The following is a 22,702-nucleotide window of genomic DNA, read 5'->3' as shown; positions in this document are numbered from 1 at the left end:
GTGAGCTTTGTCCTAAGGTGTGAGTCAAGGAGAGGAGAGTGGATTTATCCCACATACTGTGGAGCAAGGTTGTAGAGCTACTTAAAGCTCATTTATTGAATCAATAAACAACAACTCATTTTGTACTACATGCTTGTCTATGGTGAGCTTGTGCTAAGCTAAGTCGATACTCAAGATTGTGTTTATGAGTCCAAGCTAATCCTATCTTGGAACCTAGTTCACTTGAGTGATAAGCTTGCTTACACACAACTCACACACTTGCACCATGTTTCTCTTTCATCCACCATAGCTAGCACGATCCAAATCCTAACATTTGGTATCAGAGCCATGGTGTGCTAGCTAGGGTTGTCATTATGCATTAGTGTGTGTTAATCATTAGTATCTCCATTAGATCAATTAGCATTGCATAATTGTTGTCACGGCCCATTAACAGTTTCATAGTTAAGTTGCATATCTCACTAATTAAGCACTAATGTAGCTATGTGTGGGCATGTCCTTGGCACACCCAAGAGGCCACTACCCTCCATGGCTAGGTAGACTTGATTAGGGAGAGGATTAGCATCATTTGAATTGCATTTTAGATTGCCTTTTTTGTATCAATTTTTGCATCATTTGCCTCTTCAATTAAATTCATTAAACTCGTTTTCCTTTTGCATTGTTCACCTCATCTCGAAGCTCTCCTCGCAAGCTTTCCATAGAACCTGCAAGCACTCAAATCCGAGCTCGAGAACCCCCTAAGACACCATCCCCAATCTTGCCTAAAAATAGGTGTGTGTGTGAATTTGTGTGCCTGCCGACTTAGCTTAACACTTTGTTTTCCGAAGCCTTTCCACAAGCAAACACATGGGCTTGTTGGCTAGCTCAAATTAGTTAGTCCATTTGAGGCGAAGTCCAAGGCTCAAATCAGGCTGCCTAAATTCGGCAACCTGGGCGGACCTGAAATGGATTTGAAATTTGATTTCTCGCAGCCTGGCAGGTCCGCTGGGGCAGCTTCCCACAGGCGCCGCGCGCCTTGCTCAAAACCTTTTCCGACAGGCTGCCCGCGTTCTTGCCCACCTGCCCGTGCTTGCACGGTAGGTGCCCGGCCTGACCCCGCCTGCCCGCCGACCCACAAAAGGCTTCCCACGCTGCTCTCGGCCTCTTTTCTCGGCTCCATTAAGCGGGCCATCCCACGGTCCTACTCGCTGCTTGAACCACCCGCCTTGCCCCTGTTGGGCCCCCCCTTCCCACGGTGCTACCATCAAGACCCTCAAAGGCCACTAGCTCCTTAAACAGCGAGCCTCAAGTGCCTCAAGGGCTCCACTGGCCCCGTTTCCCGCGCTGCTCCAAGGTAAAACTCTAAGGCTTTCTTGAGCCCCCTTTCCCATAGCCTGTTGCTGAGCACTCCAAGAGGCCCAAAGCCCCCCTTCCCGAGCTGACTCAAGAGCTTCAAGGCAAGCACACCAAAGCTGCAGCAAAGCTTCACAAGCTTTTACACCGGCATTCAAAGGCGGCTTCTTCGAGCATACAAATCTTTTAAAAGGGAGCTCCAACGGCATCCAAAGCCAACTTCGAAGGTAGATTCCAGTCATCAAGAGAAGAACTCAAAGGTGTATGTGAAGGGTGACTTCACCTCGAGTGAAGAGGTACTTTACATTTTATCAAGAAGACATTAAAATTTCAAATCTTGCAGCCAAGCACAACAAATTTCTTGCAATGTATGTAGTTGTATTTGTCTACATGGATGACATTATGTGCTTTTGTGATGGGATAGACATTGGCATTGGAGAGTCTCCAAATTGATAAAAAATTCCATGTGTGAAGAATTTGTGACAAATTGTATGAGAAACACCGCATGCTTGGGCTCTCGGAGTATAACCAAGATGGAAGAGAGCATTAATTTTTGCATAAACCTTTTCATAGGATATTTTAGCATATTGTTGCATGTCATTATGATGCATGGAATAAAGCCTGATTGTACCACAAAAAAGGGGACAGAAGTACTCGTTCGAGGGGAGGATACGAAGTCAAACCATGAAGCAGTTGAAAGCAACAGTAGAAGCAACAAAGGCAAGAGACCTGACAGCGGATCAGCTCACATAGTAGAAGACAAAAAGGACGAAGACGAAGGTAGCATTTGGGAAGACCCATTTTGAAGATGCAGACTCTCTACTTGTAGGGGAGGACTTTTTCCTGTGTGGATACCAGCTTATCATCCTGTGTGGACATCACCATCCTTTGTGGATCTTTCTTATGTGGAATTTACCATCCTGTGTGGATATCACCATCCTTTGTGGACTTTATTTTCCTGTGTGGATATCACCATCCTATGTGGATTTTGTTAGCCTGTGTGGATCGTGCATCTTCAGTATCTTGTCTTAGTCCAAACCTCAAGGGGAGGATTGTAAAGTGTGAGCTTTGTCCTAAGGTGTGAGTCAAGGAGAGGAGAGTGGATTTATCCCACATACTGTGGAGCAAGGTTGTAGAGCTACTTAAAGCTCATTTCTTGAATCAATAAACAACAACTCATTTTGCACTACATGCTTGTCTATGGTGAGCTTGTGCTAAGCTAAATCAATACTCAAGATTGTGTTTATGAGTCCAAGCTAATCCTATCTTGGAACCTAATTCACTTGAGTGATAAGCTTGCTTACACACAACTCACACACTTGCGCCATGTTTCTCTTTCATTCACCATAGCTAGCACGATCCAAATCCTAACAGTTTCTAGGACTCTATGGCTATGTGCCAGATTCAAACAAAGACAGTAAATTCAGAATGAAATTTACTCTTCAACAAGTATATGCTTTCTGATTTAGAGGCAATGTGCCAAAGTTCCTCAACAAGGTTAGCCAAATTCAAGTTCTTCTTGTTTTTATATGTTTTCAATCTTTGATATTCTATTGTGCAAAACAATGTGCTTTGAAGGATACAACAAGAAGCAAGGCTTCTACCCCTTGCTAAGGTATAGCTCATTTATTTAAGATCGAGAACAATGCACATAGTTTAGGAAACTTGCAATATTGGGATATAAGCTCACATACTACATATGGTAACATTGAATTGTGATGTTTTAATGCTAGTATAGATTATGCAAGGCAGTTATGGTATCATCTCAAACTGTTTAGACTGTTATTGTAGCCAAGGGCTTATCACTTTATTTTTTTCTGATTTGCATGCATGGCATGCCAATAAGGTGGAATTACTTCCACCACATCATTGTTTACGCTTCTCCTATAACACTAGCTACTTTTAAGGACGAGGTAAGATCTGGTTTGTTTTCAATGACTTTTTTTAATGCTTCTCCTGGTGAAGTTGTTGCAGGGGTTAGCCATAGCTCTAACATTTTACTCAATAGCGGTTGAGATTGGTATATTTGCTTGTCTTCGTTGCATATGACTGTAGCAACAAGCACTTTATAGATTGGATATATGATCAAAGTGCATGCACTATAGATGATGATTTTCGTCTGTAGCAGATAGGCATGGCCTCGCTATAAAGTAACAAATTCATGGGATATCATGAATCAACTAAGAGAGCCTCAAGGCAAATAATCTCTTGTTTTAACAACCAAAGAAAATCTATTATGACTACCTTCTTGTTTGTGTTGGAAATAATTCTCTTCTTTTCATGGGGAGATAAAATTATTTCAAGATTTGGTTGTGAATAAGATTCCAACTTGCAAGGATCTATTGCATAGTTTATATCATTGATTGTGTCTATAAGAGTGTTATTTTCAGGAGTATGATCCAACTTATGAAAAATCATTCCATACATGTTGATGGTCAATGATGGGCCTCTTCACACTGACACTTTCAACGAAAGAAGTTTTCAATTTGCAAAGGGGTAGGAGATAAGTCAGCTGAAGTTTGTTAGCTAAGTTTTTTGAGCTATCACTTTTCAACGTTGGGCAACCTAAGGTACTTTTATGATTGTCACTACGACATGAAATTGACAAGGTTGATTATTTGCAAGTGATGGACAAGGACAATTTTCTTTTTCCAAAGCATGTGCATGTTGACAGAAGCATCCCTTGGCTATGAGCACAAAAGCTCCATCATGTTTTATTCTTATGATGTCTTTTTGTGAAGCACGGCTTCAAATTTAGACATATTGCATAGAAACATCCAAAGTTTTGAATATGCAATCAACATACGAACTTAGGGGGACTTTGTAATGTATCTAAATGTTCCTTCACTGGGTGTTGTCATAGGTATATAAACAACTTCCATGGCTATAAGCTAGATTCAAACAAAAATAATAAATTTAGAATGAAATTTACTCTCCAACAAGCATGTGCTTTTGGATTTGAGGCGATGTGCGACAGTTGTGCAACAACGTTAGCCAATTTCAAGTTTTTATCTTTTTCTTAATCTTTAATTTGGAAAGATATTCTATTGTACAAAGCAACATGCTTTGAAGGATATAATGAGAAGCAAGAATTATACCCCTTGCTAAGGTATTCCTCATTTATTTAGGTTCACGAACAACGCACACAGATTTGGGAAACTGACAATATTGAGATATAAGCTCACATATTACATATGGTAACATTGAATTGTGACGTATTAATGCCAGTTCAGATTATGCAAGGCACTTATGATATCATCTCAAATTGTTAACACCGTTGTTGTGGCCAAGAGCTTATCACTTGATATTTTGTTCTAATTAACACCGTCATTGTGGCCAAGGGCTTATCACTTTGTATTTTGTTCTAATTACATGCATGGCGTGCCAATAAGGTGGAATTAATTCCACCACATCATTGTTTATGATTCTGCTATAACACTAGCTACTTTGTCAAGAACGAGGTAAGATCTAATTTGTTTTCAATGACTTTTTTGATGCTTCTCCTATCGAAGTTGTTGTAGGGGTTACATATAGCTCTAACGTTTTACTCAACGATTATTGAGGTTGGTATGTTTGCTTGTGTTCATTGCACATGTGACTATAGTGGCAGGCACTTTTTATTGTTCGATATATGCACAAGGTGCATGCACTAAAGAAGCCTCAAGGCAGGTAATCTCTTGTTTTAACAACCAAAGAATATAACTACCTTCTTGTTTGTGTTGGAAATCTTTCTCTTCTTTTCATGGGAGATATAATTATTTCAAGATTTGGTTGTGAATAAGATTTGAGCTTGCGAGGATTTGTTGCTTAGTTTATATCACTGATTGTGTCTAGAGCAGTGGTATTTTTAGGGGTATGATCCAACTAATGAAAAATCACTCCATACGTGTTGATAATGAATGAAGGACCTCTTCACACTTGCACTTTCAAGGAAATAAGTTTTCAATCTACTAAGGGTAGGAGATAAGTCAGCTGAAATTTGATGGCTAAGTTTTTTGAGCCATTTCCTTTCAATGTTGGGAAATCTAAAGTACTTTTATGATTCTCACCTACGACATCCAATTTGACAAGTTCGATTATTTGTGAATGATGGACAAGATTGATTTTATTTTGCCAGAGCATGTGCATGTCGACACGAGCATCCCTTAGCTATGGGCACACAAGCTCCATCATGTTTTATTCTTATGATGTCTTTTGGTGAAGCAAAGCTTCAAATTTAGGCATATTGCATAAAAACATCATACTCACATTTCCCATGGTATACCACCTGCAGCTTAGATGGCTCATCATTTGGATGCCCAATCATTAATTGCTCTCAATTTTGCGATTTTGATCCCTCATAAGTCCGCTCGAAATTTGACATGTGCAAAATTCTTCCAAACTTGTCATGCTCAAAGCTCATGCTTTGTAGATTTTCAAAACTTGATTCCAACTTTTCTAGCTTTTTTTAATTAAATTTGTATCCTTATTAGATTAAAAGGAAAGAAATATACTAAAAATTATTATTCCTTGGCTAAAACTTTAGCCAAAATTATTCCTTACACTCATACGTACATCTCTCACTCTAGGAATTTTGTTTGTCAAAATTTGTCATTATGGCTCATTATCATGCCTAATAAGTGTTAGATTCTACTAAAAGCAAAATTTGAAGCAAAAAAATACGCTTTATACACTATGCACATGATCTTTCATCATTTTGTAGCCCTAGACCTTGCAATAAGAAGCTCCAGCTAATGTTACTCCCCCATTCCCTTTCTGAGTCGTCTTGAACGAAGGTTTGTGCAATGTACATGGGCGCGAACAACGTATCTATGCAAGGTTGTGGAATGTGGTCGTATTATGCTCATGGAAGAGATGCAATGGGTAATAATATGTTGTGTAAGATGCGAGTACTGAATTTTTTGTTCAATGGTTTTCATTGGTGAGGTTCCATCTAGACTACGTTTTTCAAACAAAAGCTTTTGAGGATGGTATGTGCATTCCTTAATGGTGGGTTTAGTGAGTACTATTGCTGGTTTGTTGATTTGGCTTGGCGTAGCTTTGGGTACCCACCTGTATGCTGGTTGTGGAGACTACAAAGGATGTCGTCGTTTTTGTTGTTTGGGCCTCCATTGCGAGGTTGATTTGTATTTGGGAATCCATTTATACCTTGGTTTGGTTGATGAGAATTTAATCCTCTGTTTGGATTCCTTACGCCGAATTGAACTGCACCGACTGCTTCTCATAAGCTTGGCTGGACTAAGTTGGAAGTTTGATTTGAAGGGGTTGCTATGGCTAACCATATCTGTGTTGTTTGGTTGTCATTGTGGATTTTCTTACCCAATTTGCTTGACCTTTCTCCTTTGGATTTTTGTTGGTGGTTGAGGCTTTATTGTAAATTGTGGCTCTTGCTGGTCTGGACGTACATTCCAACTATGATATGTTTTTACCAAGGTAGTGACATATGCGGTGCCCTTAAGATTGTACTTCAGAGAGTCATCTTGCCAATCTCGAAGTGCTTTGTACATTTGAATTCATTAAACTCCAAGATGATTGCTTCATTAAGATTAGTGTCAGCCGTTACGTGAAACTGATGTGGAAATTGGTTGCCATCAATGTTGAAGTAGAGCATGCAATACATTTTCTTTGCACTTCTCTCGACCACCAATGGAGTAGTGAGTGTAGATAGCTTTTGTGCCCTATGTTAGAGTTACCTTCTTAAATAGAGTGGGGCCAGTTTGATGCTATATTGTTATGGCTACACATGCAAAAGACATTGCCATCTTATAAAAGACCCTCAACTAGCATTCACTAGAAATAAGGCATCTTCGGATCAATGTTTTCTTTAAATTTGAGTAGAAGTAGAATGTGCAAAATGACTTTGCAATGCCATAAGAAGTGAAAACATTTTGAGAAGAAATTCTTATTTATCAATGTTCTCATCTGATATCATTTAGCATATATAGCTCTTGATGAGAGATTTCTACTAGTGATGTCATCTCTTTAATTGTATCGACTGGCTATCTAGCTTCTCCCATATGCATGAGGGCTTTTCTTTTCATATAAATGTGATCCAATTTAACCAAGAAGGCGATTTTATGAAAAACGCCAAAAATATGTTGCAGCATCGCCCAGATCCACCGCCACCAATGGTGGGGTGCCCACCATCCTGGAACCAGTCTGGGCCAGTGCGGATTGGTTTGGACTAGGTTAACCAAGGCCATTAGGAGGTACCAGCTGGAGTTTATTGAAAAAAAATGTGAATCAAGAGAGATACGACAAGGCGAGTTTGAGATGTCAAACTAACTTAGGAAAAGAGAAGCAAGGGGTGCACCGACTCTAAAGCTCGAAGGTAACCCATGGGGAGGGGCGCAATGCTTGTGATGTAGCTCTGCAACTTGCAGTTGAGCTTGTAGAGATTTTTTGTCGAACTTTACGTATCACTGATCCTCACAACTCGATGTGTTGGGACATGTGGTTACACGTAGTAGCTTCCACCTAAGGTGAGGGACGGGATTCCAAGGATTCTAGTGGAGAAATGAACGATAAGCTAGTAGGGACATCCAAATGGAGATTATTTAGCTTTCTATAGGTAGCTCGAGCTTATTTTAAAAAATAAAAAAACAAAAAACTTATGCTCAAACCAGTCCGCGCCGGCGCGGACTGGTTTCAACAGGTTCACAGAGTCCCCTTCCTTGTTATCACAAGAAGTTTTGGACAAATTCTCACAATATGTCCCACATTCTGACTTATCACAAGATCATGAGCTTCTGTGAGGGAGGCACCGCATACCTAGCTAGGTACGATTGGGGGCAAGGGACTGCCGACCCGGTGGGGGGGCCGGTGGTCCTCTACCCCAATCGTACCTAGCTAGGTATGCGGTGCCTCTCGAGCAGAAGCTCATGATGTTATGCATTGTATGAAAAACACTGAGAAAGACTCTGTTTTCCTACACGAGAAAATTTCTAAATCTTCTTGTGTATAGGCGAATAAGCTGCATGACGAGCTAGTAGGGTGAACATGCTCAAACCAGTCCGCGCCGGTGCGAACTGGTTTTGAGAGTCGTAGGCAAAATAAGCTGCTATCCATGAAAAAAGTTGTCGGATGAGCTTCTACAACCATTTCCTTTGCCGTCTCCTCCCGAGCTGCGGAGCCAGCATCAAGATGCAGCAGATCGAGCGCGGGAAATGTTTCTGGCAATTTCATAGGCCGATGCAGGTTCTAACCTGCAAGACATAAGGAAGCCCATCATTGGAGAGAAGGGTGTCTCAAAAGAGGGTTGCCCCTCAGCTTTACAGCCAGGCAAGGAGCCGATAGATGAAGACGAAGTGTCCAGGAAGAAACTCATTTCCATATCCTACGAGGGGCCTTCCCTCCCCGTTTCAGAAAGCTGCTACTCAAGGAAGTCATCATTATATATGAGCTTCTCATACTCGATGATGCAAGTGGAGGATGAATCAGTGTGGACAACCTCAGCTGCATATCAGACTACCCTGGCGCTCGTACGCGATTGAGAGCACGCATGCTAACAGGCTACCTTGGTGCTCGTACGCGAGAGAGAGAGAGCACACATGCTAACAGCTTCAGGGTAGAGAGAGAGAGAGAGAGAGAGAGAGAGAGAGAGAGAGAGAGAGAACCCTGCTCTTGTATGTGAGAGAATCGTTGCCAGCCTCGTCAGTGCAAAATCTGTGTGAGCGAGGTGCCATCATCTTGCTGCCTGCTACGTGCTGAGCATCTGCGCCCCTTACCATCCTCCTTCGCTAGCCCTCACCCCTTCCATTTTCCTTATGAAGTCGACGGAATCTGCTCTATTAATTTATGATTTTATGAATTTGTCTGATCTGCTACACCTTACTTTGTTTACTACTTACTAGCAAACAAAAAAACGCGCCTCATTAGCGAGCAAGTAGCTGGAGATGGAGGGTATGCTTGCCTTATGCGAGAGAGGGAGAGGGTGAGAGGGATCCCATACAGTCAGCGAGTGTCCCCATTGTTGTGCCTGCTCATGGCGCAGGGCTGCCCTACGCAGCCCCCCTGCCAACCTCCTGCCCGCCACCTTCTGAAGGATGGGTGACTTTTGTTGTAGATGAATGAGTCGGTGAGGGGTGCACGATGTTGTTTTGTGAAACCTGTCGGAACCAGTCCGCTCCGGTGCGGAATGGTTCCAACACGTTCAGCATGATATACAACCTAACAAAATCACTATTGAAACATGAGCATGAATTCACGTCGTGTATAGGAGGAAGTGGTAGTAGCAGGAGTTTGAGGAGCACAAAGTTGGAACCAGTTTCAATTCGCCTTAGTGCATGGGCATACAAACCCTTGTGAAAGCACCCCACTCTAGCTATCTTTTGTTCGCGTGTACAATAAGAAGTGAGATTGGAAAGAAGCTCTTCCGCTTCTAGCCATCGCAATATTATATTGGCTATGGAGTCAAGAGTGGCTAAAAAAAGTGTGAAGAGACAGCTAATGGGGAGGAAGACAAAGTGAGACCCCATAGCAAGTCCTCTTATGAAGTGTGGTGGGTGATAACAAGGACCTCAAGCTCCACATAACCTTATAAGCGATGGCGGACCTCTTGATGCTTGATACATGAGTGCATACCTAAACTTGAAGATTGGTTTTCTCAAGCTTGCATCAGGAGCATCTCTTCCGATGATGTAAGGCTCATACATCTAAGAGCTTGGAGGCATGTAGGCTACTTCACCAATAGGAGTATTGGGACTAGCAAGAGCATTGCATGCTAAGTAGGTAGCACCTAAAAGGGGTAGGGCTTGTGACAATAGGTTTTGCAACAGCCAAGTTGCCAAGGAAGACCACGATGAGGGTTACATCACCATCAACATTGGTATCTACAACATGGCATGTCAAGGAGGGTCAAGAAAATCTACATGCAAGAAGGGTCTCCACCTTAACAGAAGAGCAAGGCATGGTTTGAGCAGCCGTGGGACCAGTGGCCTTGAAATTGGGATACCTTACCACATAAAGAGCATCCATAGAAGGCTTGGCACACTCGTTGCAGAGCAGCAAGGAGAACCAACAATTACTCTTGTTGTGATAGCAAGGTAATATTATTTGCAGAAAGGTATGGTGGGATCACTTGTCTCACAGGTGTGCCAGGATCATTGTAGGTTATTACTGTGATGATACCATCATAGACTGAAAAAGAAGAATGAGAGAAGAGAGAGATGGTGCAAGAGCAAACATGCAGAGTCCACATTATGGCTACCTTTATGCCCATACCTTTTCTGGTGTTTTTGGATGTATCCATAATTAATCACTTTGCATATACTACTGTGACTTGGGGTTTTGTTGGGGCCTCAATGTGTAAAGAAGTTTGGGATTTTGAAGCCTTCACTGTTTTGTGGTAATTTTGTGTTGAGATGCTAGTTGAATATAGTATGACATTATTATTTTCTTCAATATACCTTGCTCTCGCATCAATTTGTCAAGGGTGTTGCTCATATTTGCTTGAAAATCTCGCTTCGCTCAGTTTTCTTTGCTCATTGATTGGAAAGCCTCATAAGCTTGAGCTCTAGTCACCACCTTAATAGGAACTATCAACTCTGACTCATATTTGTTAGAACAAGGTAAAACCCCAATGACGTTCATAGTCACTTTCCCCTTGTTTTCTAGGTTCTTTGCACAGTGTTGGATTAGGTGTTCTTTTCCACAACCCTCACAAAACCCAACAAAATTTGTTCTCTCACCCTTGTGTGGACAAACTCGTGCCCAATGGTTACCTTCACATTCATAGCATGGACCTTCCGGTCGGGCATGTGGTTGTTGTTGTCATAGATTAGGATTTTATCAATAAACTTGTTTCATTCTTTGGATCACTTCCTCGACCACTTAATCAACATTTTGTGTGATTGAAGTAGGAGCACTTCATTTTGTCGATGATTTTACTGGTAGCTGAAGAGGCACTACTGGTGGTTGTGTCTATGTCCTCAGATACCTCTCCGTAGGTCTTGCAGCTGTCAACTAGATACAACGTCTCTCTAGTGACTTGTTCAAATGTGGTGCATGCCTTTAAGTGAATCCTTTTGGAGAGTTTTGTTTCTCAAGCCCTCTATGAAGACAATTGTCATACAAACAAGATAGTCAAGACCAGCATAGGCCATCGTGCTACCAATAGTAATTGTATGTAGCGTGCTAAAAATGAACTTATCCCTACCCCTTGGTAGTTGAGAACTTCTTTTCCTTGAAAATATAAGTGTGTAGAGGCCAATAAGTGACCATCGACACTCATGGAGTGATTTGTCATTAGTTGGGTCATACCTTTGAAAATACCACTCCTATAGCCACAATCAATGCTATAGGCTAAACATGAGATCCTCTCAAGTTGGAATCTAAATCACAACTAGATCTTGAAACAAACATAGCTCCTCATTGAAAGAAGGGAAAGATTCCCAAAACCAAAAGGAAGGCAGTCATACTAGATCTTCTTTTGTTTTCAAAACAAGAGATTACCTCCGTTAAGGCTCTCTATCTCATGAGTTATTTTGCTTGATAGCGAGGCCATGCCTGCCTTCTACAAATGGAAATCATCTGTAGTGCATGCACCTTGTGGATATGACCAATGATATAGAGTGCACGCCACTGCAGTCAGATGCAACAAACACAAGCAAATATACTAGCCTCAACTGCTATTAAGTAGAAGTTTAGGGCTATGTTTAACCCCTATACTAATTTCAACAAGAGAAGCATCATGAAAAAGCACTAGAAACAAACAAGATCTTACCTCATTCTTGATAGAGTAGCTAGTGTGCTCACGGAAGCGTAAACAATGATGGGTTGACAGGTAGGCCATGCATGCCAATCTCAAAAATAAATTGATGAGTCCTTGGCTACAATGATGACCTCAATAGTTGGAGAGGCGATACCAAAAATGCCTTGCACAATCTTTACTGGCATGGATTCATCACAATTTGACGTTGCCAAACGTAAAATGTGAGCTTATATCTGCATATTGCCTATGCCCCAAACCTCTCTGCCATTGCCCTTGATCCCAAGTCAATGAACAGTACCTTGGAGTAGAAGCCTTGCTTCTCATGATGGACTTCAAAGCATTTTGCTTTGCAAGCAGAAGCTCTTCTCCAAAATAAAGGTCAAAACACAAAAAAACAAGAATAACTTAAGATTGGTTGCCCCCTCTATGGCTAGTTATCATGAAATTTAGAAGTAAAGGCTTGCTTGAGAGTGAATTTTAGTTTGATTTTGTTGGTCTTTCTTGAATCTAGCTCATAGCCATGTATGCTAATAGATTGAGAGTTGTCGTTTGCTCAGTGGCTTGGTTCATACTAACACCCTGCAAAAACCCATTTAGACATGTTACAAAGCCCCCCCAAGTTTGTATGCTAATAGCATATTCTAAACTTTGGAAGCCACTATGCAAGATTCCTAAATTTGAAATCGTTCTTCATATAAGTACATTGTAAAAATCACACATGATGGAGTTTTTGTGCTCATAAGTAATGGATTCTCCTACCGACATACAGATGTTATGGCAAAAAAAATCAACCTTGTCGATCATTCATAGATAATCGACCTTGTTGCATTGTACATCGCTTAGGAAACTTAGCTAGCAAACTTCATCTAACTCCAAAACCTTTCTTGATTGAAGCAACTTTTGCTTGCCAAGCTGGCTTTGTAGAACATTATGTAGGATTTAAGAAGTTTATAACTTTAAACTCTGAATTTAACTTGCTTACTGCCTTGCTTGAATCACTACCCTTGGCATTGAAATTTGTAGCACATTGTGGTGTGGTTATTTGCAATGTATTCAGCTCATAGCCTTGGATGGCAATGTGCTTTCTTTTAGTTTGTATGCAATCTTGCAAGCTTTACGTGCTTTGGATGGGCCTTGCACCAAGTGTGTGTGTGTGTGTGTGTATGTGTGGAGCCGTGCTCCTTTTCAATTGATTTTTATGGTTTTTTTGTCCTTCTCAACTTCTTGGAGGCACAACTTTGAAGGTTTTGGTTTTGAAATCTATAATACTTTAGTTTGTCTGCACAAGCCATGCTCGTGAGTAGCCTTGTACGAAGCCTTGCTCCTTAGTCAAAACATGACCAATGTACCATGGCCGATCTTATGGCCATTGCATTGTCGATACACTCATATGAAACCTTTTCCATGCTCAAAAGTCATAAGTAGACAAAATTAAAATAGGATTGACCTCGTTGATACTCGACCTTGTTGAGTCGGACATCGTGTTGGAAGCATAAAAATGCCTATCATAATTGCATGGACCAAGCTTACCTTAGTTGCCCAATACTTGTTTGCATGCAGCCATTATGGATTATCCTTGAAAGGCCATCGGATCTTGCTTTTGGTGATAACTTGTGCAATTTCCTATAGTTTCGCTTATAAATTTCTCATAGCTTCATGTACATGGTCGGTCGATGTCGAAGTCCAATTTTGCAAGGCTACCACTAAACATGTTTACCATACTAGCTACGGGAAGGGTGTGCCCGAAGTGCGCATGCTCCCTTAGCTGGCTTTTTGGTCAATTTATGGATTTTTTGGTCAATACATGGTCGATCCATGTCCAAGTCCCTTTTTGCAAGGCTACCACTAAACATGTTTACCACACTAGCTACGTGGAGGGTGTGCCCAAGGTGGGCATGCTCCCTTAGCTATCTTTTTTGTCAATTTATGGCCCCTTGGGCTGCCTTATGTGAAATCGCAAGCTTTCAAGGAACCATCGCGGCAAGCAAGACCTACAAAATGTTTCGACAAGTGATGGCTTGTTGTGGCTTGCTCGACTTGGCTTGTGTCAAGGATGAGTCCTGCTCCTTGGTCATGACTGTGCACACGCCAAGAGAGAGAGATGCAAAAATTTGGTGCAGGTCATGTCAAGCTTATCTCGCGCCCCAAGCGGCCGTTTCCATTGTCATGCTCTATTTCGGCCTCATCATCGGAGGGTGCTTTCATGCCCTGCTCTCTGTTGGCCTCATCATGGGAGGGTGCTTTCATGTCCTTGTCAATCTTGCTATAGCCGAGAGAGAGAGAGAGAGAGAGAGAGAGAGAGAGAGAGAGAGAGAGAGAGAGAGACTTTGGCCCCACCTATACATAGACCCCTTTACCACATGCATCTCCTAATCCGTGGTCTGACATCAATAGAGTGTTAAACCTCCTGCACAAGCTTCATGTTGAGTTATTAAATCATTTAATCCAATATTAATTGAGATTAATTTCTCACCTACTTTTAGTTGTGTGTGTAGTGTGTGAGTCCTTGCTAAGGTGAAAATGATTGTCCTTATTTTGGCCTTTCCACACAACAAAGCCACGAGGGCCACTTAGCTAGCCTAAATATCCTATATTGGGTAAGTGGAGGTTGTGGTTTCAACTTGCATGCAATTTTAAGGAGGGGGAGACTAGGTAGATTGAAGGAGTCAAAGCAATTCAATTGACCACCAAGTAGAGTCCACAAGGGACTCTTCACACAAGTAGGCTCCCAAAGCTTTTTTCACTTTACTAGCAGGCAATGTGAAGCGTTCTTTAAATCAAGCCTATTTATTAGCCCAAATTAAGTCAATGAGTTCACAAACCTAAACCAAAGATGAGCAAGTTATAGGGCTAATTATCACTAAACTAAACAACAATTATATGCATTTCATAGATGAATGCACCACAATTCTTCAAGCATAGAAAATTTAGTGCAAAGATTTGGTGCAAGGGCCATACAAGGAATACTAACCTTGAGAATATTTTGTACAAATTGATTATGCAAGGACCATACAAGGAAAACTAACCTCGATAATGTTTTGTATAAATTGACTATGCTTCAAGGGGAGGATATTTTTATAATAGTTTATAGATTGATAAGTATCATCACTCAACTCACATACATCAAATGTGAGGTTCACAAGGATGATAAAATTGTTTTTATCTCGAGTGATTTGCCTTCATCATTTGATCGCTTAGTCCCAAATTTGGAAGAGAAGGAGCTTGCACCAACTTTTCAACATGTAAATCAAGATGAGCTTCATTTTGCTTATCTCTTATGTATTTGGAGTCATTCATTAAATATTTCCTTACTATGAATGCTACACTTAGTAGTCCCCCCAGCCTAACAATTGGTATCAGAGCCATTACTGGACCAGACTTCCCTACTCTAATTTATCATAGGCACACCCCTCTCTTGTGATTTACAAAAAAGATAGTGAAACTAGATTGTAAGGTAGTTGTTTTTGTTTGCTTGGAGTTTGCAATCGAGGAAAATTATGATAAATAGGATAGAATCTGGTACTCCAATTCAAGAGGCTTAAAAGAGTTATTCAAGAATAGACTAAGTACCATCAAGATTGTCTATTGTGATATATGAGTCTCGATCTCTATCTAGCAATGTTTTAGACATTTTCTTTGGATGAAAATAGAGCTCATATAAGCATACAAATGCTTGTAAGCAGTTAAGATCATACAAAAAATCATGAAAAAAATTTGACGGCAAAAACAAAACCTCGATAACTAAGGGGTAGTTCCCATTTATGCAAGATGGTCTTGTTGAATTGATAACATACATCAAATCACGCATACATCAAATTTGCTACACTAGTGCAAGGACACTTTAAAAAACACTCTAAAGAGAAGAAAACCCTAAAGAGAAAATAAGCAAAGAAAAACACAAATGTATCAAGGTGCACTCGACCAACACAAAAAATATTTTGACTTTCCACTTCCATGTGTCTTTTCATTTCCTAAACTCTCCCTTCACTTATGCACTTAACCTTCACTTATGCACTTAAGATGTTTTAAAAGGATTTTTAACTTTCCGAGATTGGGGAGAGCTAATTGTGGTGTGAAAAATGAGAAGAGCACCATCTTTTGAGGCAAGTAATATGAAAATTGGCTAAATAAAGAATGGCCATCTTGTAACAATATCTAGCCATCGTGGATTTTCAAATGTTACAAAAATAACAACCATACCAAATCTTACATATAAGATAGGGCATCACATTTCTTTTTCACTTAACATGGTATGAGTGTATAGACGGGAGTCACATTTACTTTATATGAGCCACAAATAGGGGGTTTTACTAGATTATGTGCTTACAGGTGGCCTTTTCTATAGAGAGTGAATCACATGGGGTGGGGTACTCTGACTACTCTTTGCTTACACATGGCTTGACCTCTTCTATAGAGAGTCAGTCCCTTGGAGTGGGCTACTCTTTAAAAAAAATATTCTAACAAGAGTCTACCAATGCTTTCTGTGTTTAGCAAGGTCACGTTACAGTAGTAATCAAAGCATCCATTGGGAACTTAGACTCCACACTTTGCAATAACAATTATGAACCTCATGTGATCACATTTAGGATCAATTATCCCCTAATATACAACTTCAGATTGCAATAAGTTTTAAAAGGTCACGTGCATTTTTCAGCTTTCTTTGTATTCACAATGTGTGCCTGAAAGATTAAATCACAAAGCTTAGCATGTTTTTGCATCCAATAGCCAACAATGACTTGGCTAGCTCATTGGTTGTTGAAGCATAGGGTCTTGGTTTCGATGCACTATCCATTGTTTTGCACTTAAAAGCGTGCAGAAGCCTCTCTTGCTTGAGGGGGTAAGGTCGCCTCTCACCATTGCACATCCAAAATTTCTCTCTCTACTTTTTTATGAATGGTGTGACACCACCAATCCAATACACCCCTACCTACTCTCATGATCGAGTACCACCCCCACTCCCAAGAGGGATCAATGGTTAGAGTGATGTCGGACATGATATTTGTTGTTCAATGCAATTTGTGAACTTCATGTGAACTATGTGTGAACTTTGCAAAGTACATGCCAATTTCAATGTAAATTGAACTCATCGAACGAACGCTAGAGAAATGCTTTAACAATGGCAGACTTGATACTAACGCGCTTGAAATATGGACATACATCCAATTTGCATTTATGGTAGAAAATGGTGGGATTGTTGAAGCATTTAGAGAGGAGCCCACAATTCATGTCTTTCATTTCCAAACTGATCAAGGTTTAAACAAGTCCTCAAGTAAGCATGCTCGTTTGAGCACAAAGTAAATTTTTTAGTCGTAGATACCGAGAGTTTAGTTGGTGGAGCCTCTTTATGTAGTCCTAAGAGGCAATTCTAATGCCATAGGCATTGCTAGTTGGTTTTTGTTCACCCCTTTTTTGTGTAACAACAAAAAAAACCATTTTTTAATTATCGAACTTATGGTAAATAACCCCACATTCTAGCATTTTATCTAACAACTACGTAGCCATGTCAACCATAGCATTGAGACCATGGAGCATGTGTGGAATGTACGAATAGGTGCGTAGGACACACAATGGATGAATGATTTAGGGGTAGAGTCCAAATGGGATCTCAAAAGGTCTAGGATGGCAAGACGGATGTGTAGCCCAACACACCAAAGCCTTGGTTCTTGTCGGGCCAAGTGTGAATGGTCAAGGTCCAAGTCTTTATAAGATGGACTCCTATGGTTGGGTGGATAGTTTTAGGCAGCGCTCCTACGCAGAGAGTTCCTCTAAGAGAGCTCACAAGAGAGGCATATGACGCCTAGAATTTTGCATACATATAAGTGGTATCAAAGCAAGTTATATTCTCACTTGTGGGTGGGGATTGATGCGCATATGTGCATATTCACATATGTTATTGTCCTTTTGCTTGTTTAGGCAACAATTAGCTTTGACAAGAGGTAAGCTTTTATGGCATGTGTGTCAAAATAAGCATTATGAAAGAGTTGAGAAAGTGGCAAGAATCAATGAATAGCAATTTGATTCTCAAATTATATTTACAGTTTAACCACTTGTTAAATTTGACTCGAAGTATACATGGAGACTAGCACTAGGCACGAGTGTTTTTGCTTGTGCAAATAGGACAAAAGAGGGTTTATAAGCCCATGGCATAGGGGGTACCATAGTTTTGGAACTTATATTGGAAGCCAATTTTCCAGAATTAGCATCAAATTAAGGTCAAGAGGACTCCAAAAAAAAATTCAAGTGTGAAGGAAGCTTTCGCCATAAGTCTTCCCCTATAGATAATGAAGGCCAATCTTTTAAGTAGGACAAAAGAGGGTTTATAAGCCCATGGCATAGGGGGTACCATAGTTTTGGAACTTATATTGGAAGCCAATTTTCCAGAATTAGCATCAAATTAAGGTCAAGAGGACTCCAAAAAAAAATTCAAGTGTGAAGGAAGCTTTCGCCATAAGTCTTCCCCTATAGATAATGAAGGCCAATAGATAGAAATCCAAGACGAGCAATGAGATGCATATGACATGAAGATGAAAGCACCCTTGCTTATAACTAGGTTCCATTGTAGGGTACTATCAGAAAGCAAAGCCCTATCTCTTAAAATGGCACAAGACTAAGGTCGAGGGACTTGACATTTTAAGGGCGGGGAAAGATACATCCACCATAACTCCTCCACTAAATTAAGAGGACATTTGAAAAAAGTTGTTAGCAGACATAATATACCTCCACTAAATTAAGAAGGCATTTTCCAGGAGTTTGTCATAATGACTAATATCTAATTCTCCTACATTAAGGTTCAACCCATTAAGACTTCCAAAGTGCTAAGGTTCCAAAATTCAAAGGTTGTGTCCAATGGTCAAAAGCTTAGGAAATTGGATGCTTTGTGTGTGTCCCAAAAAGTCTTCACAAACTCCTACATAGGAGGAGGCGAGCCCAAGAAGTAGGGGATGAGAGAGAAACAACACACTCACACTCACAAGCTTCCTTTGTACACAAGGGGAAAGAGGGACACGTGTCAACTCCCTAGGCCAGATGCCCACAAGGTGTACTCAAATCCTATTGGATGGCCTTAAAGGTGGACCAATGAGAATTAGGCTAGAGTAAATCTAGTTTAATCAATTTAAAACACTTAATAAAAGAACCAATAAGAATTAAGCTCTCTAGAAGACTATTGGACAGTCTCCCAAGGGGTCCAATGAGCATTCAGTAGCCCAATGGCTTGCATGATTCCTATTGGCCAGGAGACAAGGGGGTCCAATGAGAGTTTAATTGCATTTATTAATTACCTAAAGCTCTCACAAAAGGGGAAAGGGGGACACATGTCAAAACGGTATCACTTATGCTCCTAAAATCCTATTGGCTAAGCCTGGGGAGGTCCAATGAGGTGCTAGCAAGAGCAAATAGCAAGGGGGTCGACCAAGAGAGATAGGGGGCTGATTTTTCAAAGGAAATTATCCACACACATTCACAAAAGCTCATTTGTAGAGTAAGAAGACTCTCTCTCTCTCTCTTCTCAAGCTTTAATGGAAAGCTTATCACCTACTCCAAGCTTGGAGAAGGGAGGCCTACACCAACAACTCTTGGCTTTGTGATGCAAATCCAACCAAGAGTCGAGCTTCAATGCATGCTCATCTCCTCTACCATGCTAATTACTAAGCTAAGCTATGCTAATATGAGTGATTATGTGAGGAGATGTACATCTTTCGGGTAAGACTACTCCTTCTTCCTCTCAATCTACTCTCATACCCCGCTAGCTCTCACCATCTTCGAAGGTGTGTGAGGTCTTGGGTTTGAGACCGTGAGGGAATTGATGTTGTGTTTGATAAGTGTTTTGCTTACTGCTTGAAGTTTCTATCTTCATTGCACTAGCTAGTATTGAAGGAACACAAAGAATTGTATTGTAAGATGTCTGCCTGCTAATTTCTCTCTCTTTTGAAGTATTTTTCATGCTATCTAACTAGGTGTTATACTTTTTATTGCTCTCTCCACCCAAGCACTCTTGTTATTCTCATTAGGATTTTATTCTAATGAAATGATCATTATGTTCATGCTATTTTGTGCTACACACAAGTTACTAGGCCATCAAATGTTACATTGGTATCAAAGCACAAGGTTTCTCTTTTCTTTCTCAAGAAGGGGGGTGGTTATGGAGTGAGCTCAATGGAGCGAGCTTTAGAGCGAGCTTTTTTTTTTTTTTTTCCAACCACCTCTACCTCCCATTGTCACCCATTGCCGCCACTTACCACCCATGACAACCAACACCCTAGTTCACCACTAGTGGTTCTCCTCCCACTCTTCCTTCTAGTGGGCTACTCAAGGACCTCCTCTCTCTCTCTCTCTCTCTCTCTCTCTCTCACACACACACACATGTCTCTCTCTCCCCCCTCCCCCCAACACACTCTCTCTTTCTCTCCCTCTCCCTCTCCCCCCCCCCCCCCCCCCTCTCTCTCTCTCTCTCTCTCTCTCTCTCTCTCTCTCTCTTGCCCTCTCTCCCTCCCTCCCTCTCTCTTTCTCTCTCGCTACTCAAGGACCTCCTCTCTCTCTCTCTCTCTCTCTCTCTCTCTCTCTCTCTCTCTCATCACACATTCACTAATTGCATATCAAAAGACAACAATGATAGAATTCATTTTGTTGAAAACTCAAAACAAATATCATCGTTTGCACAACTCAAGGTAAATGTGATTGCACAACAAATGCTACATTATTACAACAGTCTTTTTGCACTCAGTAAAGTTTTGAGCTCGTTATCAGCCAGACTAGACTGATGAATGAACATGTTGTTGTTTATGTCCATTCCAAACACTCTCAAGTAGATATAATACAAGTGTTTGCAAGCCACATAGGTCATCCCTTCCCCTGACCTCCTTTGGAAGTCTCTGCAAGTACAACTAGGATTCCTAGCTACTATGACTTGATATTTCTCACCACGTAACTTCGAGTTTGGTGTTACTGCAATGAACTTCATGCTTACCAATCTTTACCATTTCCACTTGTTTGATGACCATTTCTAGTCCTAAAGCACTGTCGATCCTTTTTGATGCCTCTTCAGAAACACCTGTCCTATACCTGCCCGCACGTCTTTGCCCTTGCACTTCCATAGTTTCTGTTGCGATATGAAACCCCGCTAGCTGCAAAGACTTTACTTCCAGCGTTAAGTTCGTGCACCTGTGTCACTGGCCACTCAAGTGGAGGTCTTGGAGGCCGCATCACAATATATGGACATACATCCCACACATGTTTGACATCATCACTACAAAACCATACCCATGTCTCATTGTTACGCCCCTCCCAGTTGCGTTTCCCCCAAAAACTTGGTGCCGCTGTTCCCTCTTTGCATAAATTCACCTTTTTCTTGCACTTTCCTCCTTTGATTTTTCCTTGGCAAGTGAACTTAGGCCCCGGTTTGCACCTGTGGATTGCCCACATGGTGTCATTTATGTCAGCCTCGATGGCCCTAATTGTCACGCTGTCATTCTCCTCGTCCATAGAGTGATCTTGGATTACCTGTGATGCATCTCCAAATGACAACTTTCGAGCCTTTCTTTGTCGAGAAACATTTTGAGTGACATACTCTTGCCTGTGTGAACTATTTGCCTCCTCGTCTATAACATTGCCGAATGTGTTGCGTCACCTTGTCATTGTAACCCGGTCTCCAAAAAACTCTGGCACCTTTGGAAGATCAGTTCCTCCAATTGCATCGTTCACAACACGGCTACTCTGTGATGGAGTAGGTGTGTGAAATTGTTGTGAAGCTGCCCTGTCTCTCGTCTTGCTTATGCTTGGTCCGCTTCCTATATACTTACCCTCTGTATATACCATTCTTTTGGATTGTTGAAGAAGAGTGTTCCCAATATCCGAAACTGTTGCATTGTACAAAGAAATTTTAGGCTTGTGACCTTCACTTGCTAGCCATGAAGCGTGACGTGACTCTGAGAGATTTGTTCGAGGGACGACCTCGATGCAATAGTCATCCAAAGCCTTCAAAAAAATAAATTAATATATTTCGTTGATATCATGAAGGGTCTAATTAAATGGACATCCTACAACCTATTCTAGAATAAATTTGAAAACTTACACCAACAATTTCCTTCCTCCAATGAGGGTACCTCACATGCCACCAACTCAACCAGCACTCCATTGGGCCTAGATTCCCATCTGCCACCTTTCCTGTTGCCCACCAAGCTCAAATGAACCGATATTGGGCCTCTGCATCTTCACTGCTATGCGCGCACCGCCACATTCGAAACAGTCGCTTATGCTCGTCTTGAAATGCATTGAGAACATATTTTGTGGTGTGGATCCCTAGACTTTGTTCCCAATGGAAAAGGCATGATCTCTCCCTACCTTTCATCACCATATCCGGACCTCCATTGAAAATTGTGCACACGGCATTCCAGTTTGCTTGGGCTTCATCTGCCATAAAGCCAGCAAAATCTGGTGGGGGCACCCCATTGCGCTCTAGCACGTTGATCATTTGTTGCCAAAATATCATTTGTGTTGTAGTGTCCTCTTCTTTTATCTCACATATGGCAATTGTCATTAATTCTTGGACACTGAACATCAACACAAAGCCACATTAACATTTAAGTATGTGTCAATATGTGTTTCGTATTCTAGAATTTGTTCTAGAATAGGCTGTAGGATGTATTGAACATAAAATTAAAAGAA

This window comes from Adiantum capillus-veneris, chromosome 30, assembly GCF_014529385.1.
Source record: "Adiantum capillus-veneris isolate H3 chromosome 30, ASM1452938v2, whole genome shotgun sequence".
NCBI classification, from domain to species: Eukaryota; Viridiplantae; Streptophyta; class Polypodiopsida; order Polypodiales; family Pteridaceae; genus Adiantum; species Adiantum capillus-veneris.
The sequence above is the reverse complement of the archived record's forward strand: the minus strand, read 5'-3'. Positions refer to the sequence as shown.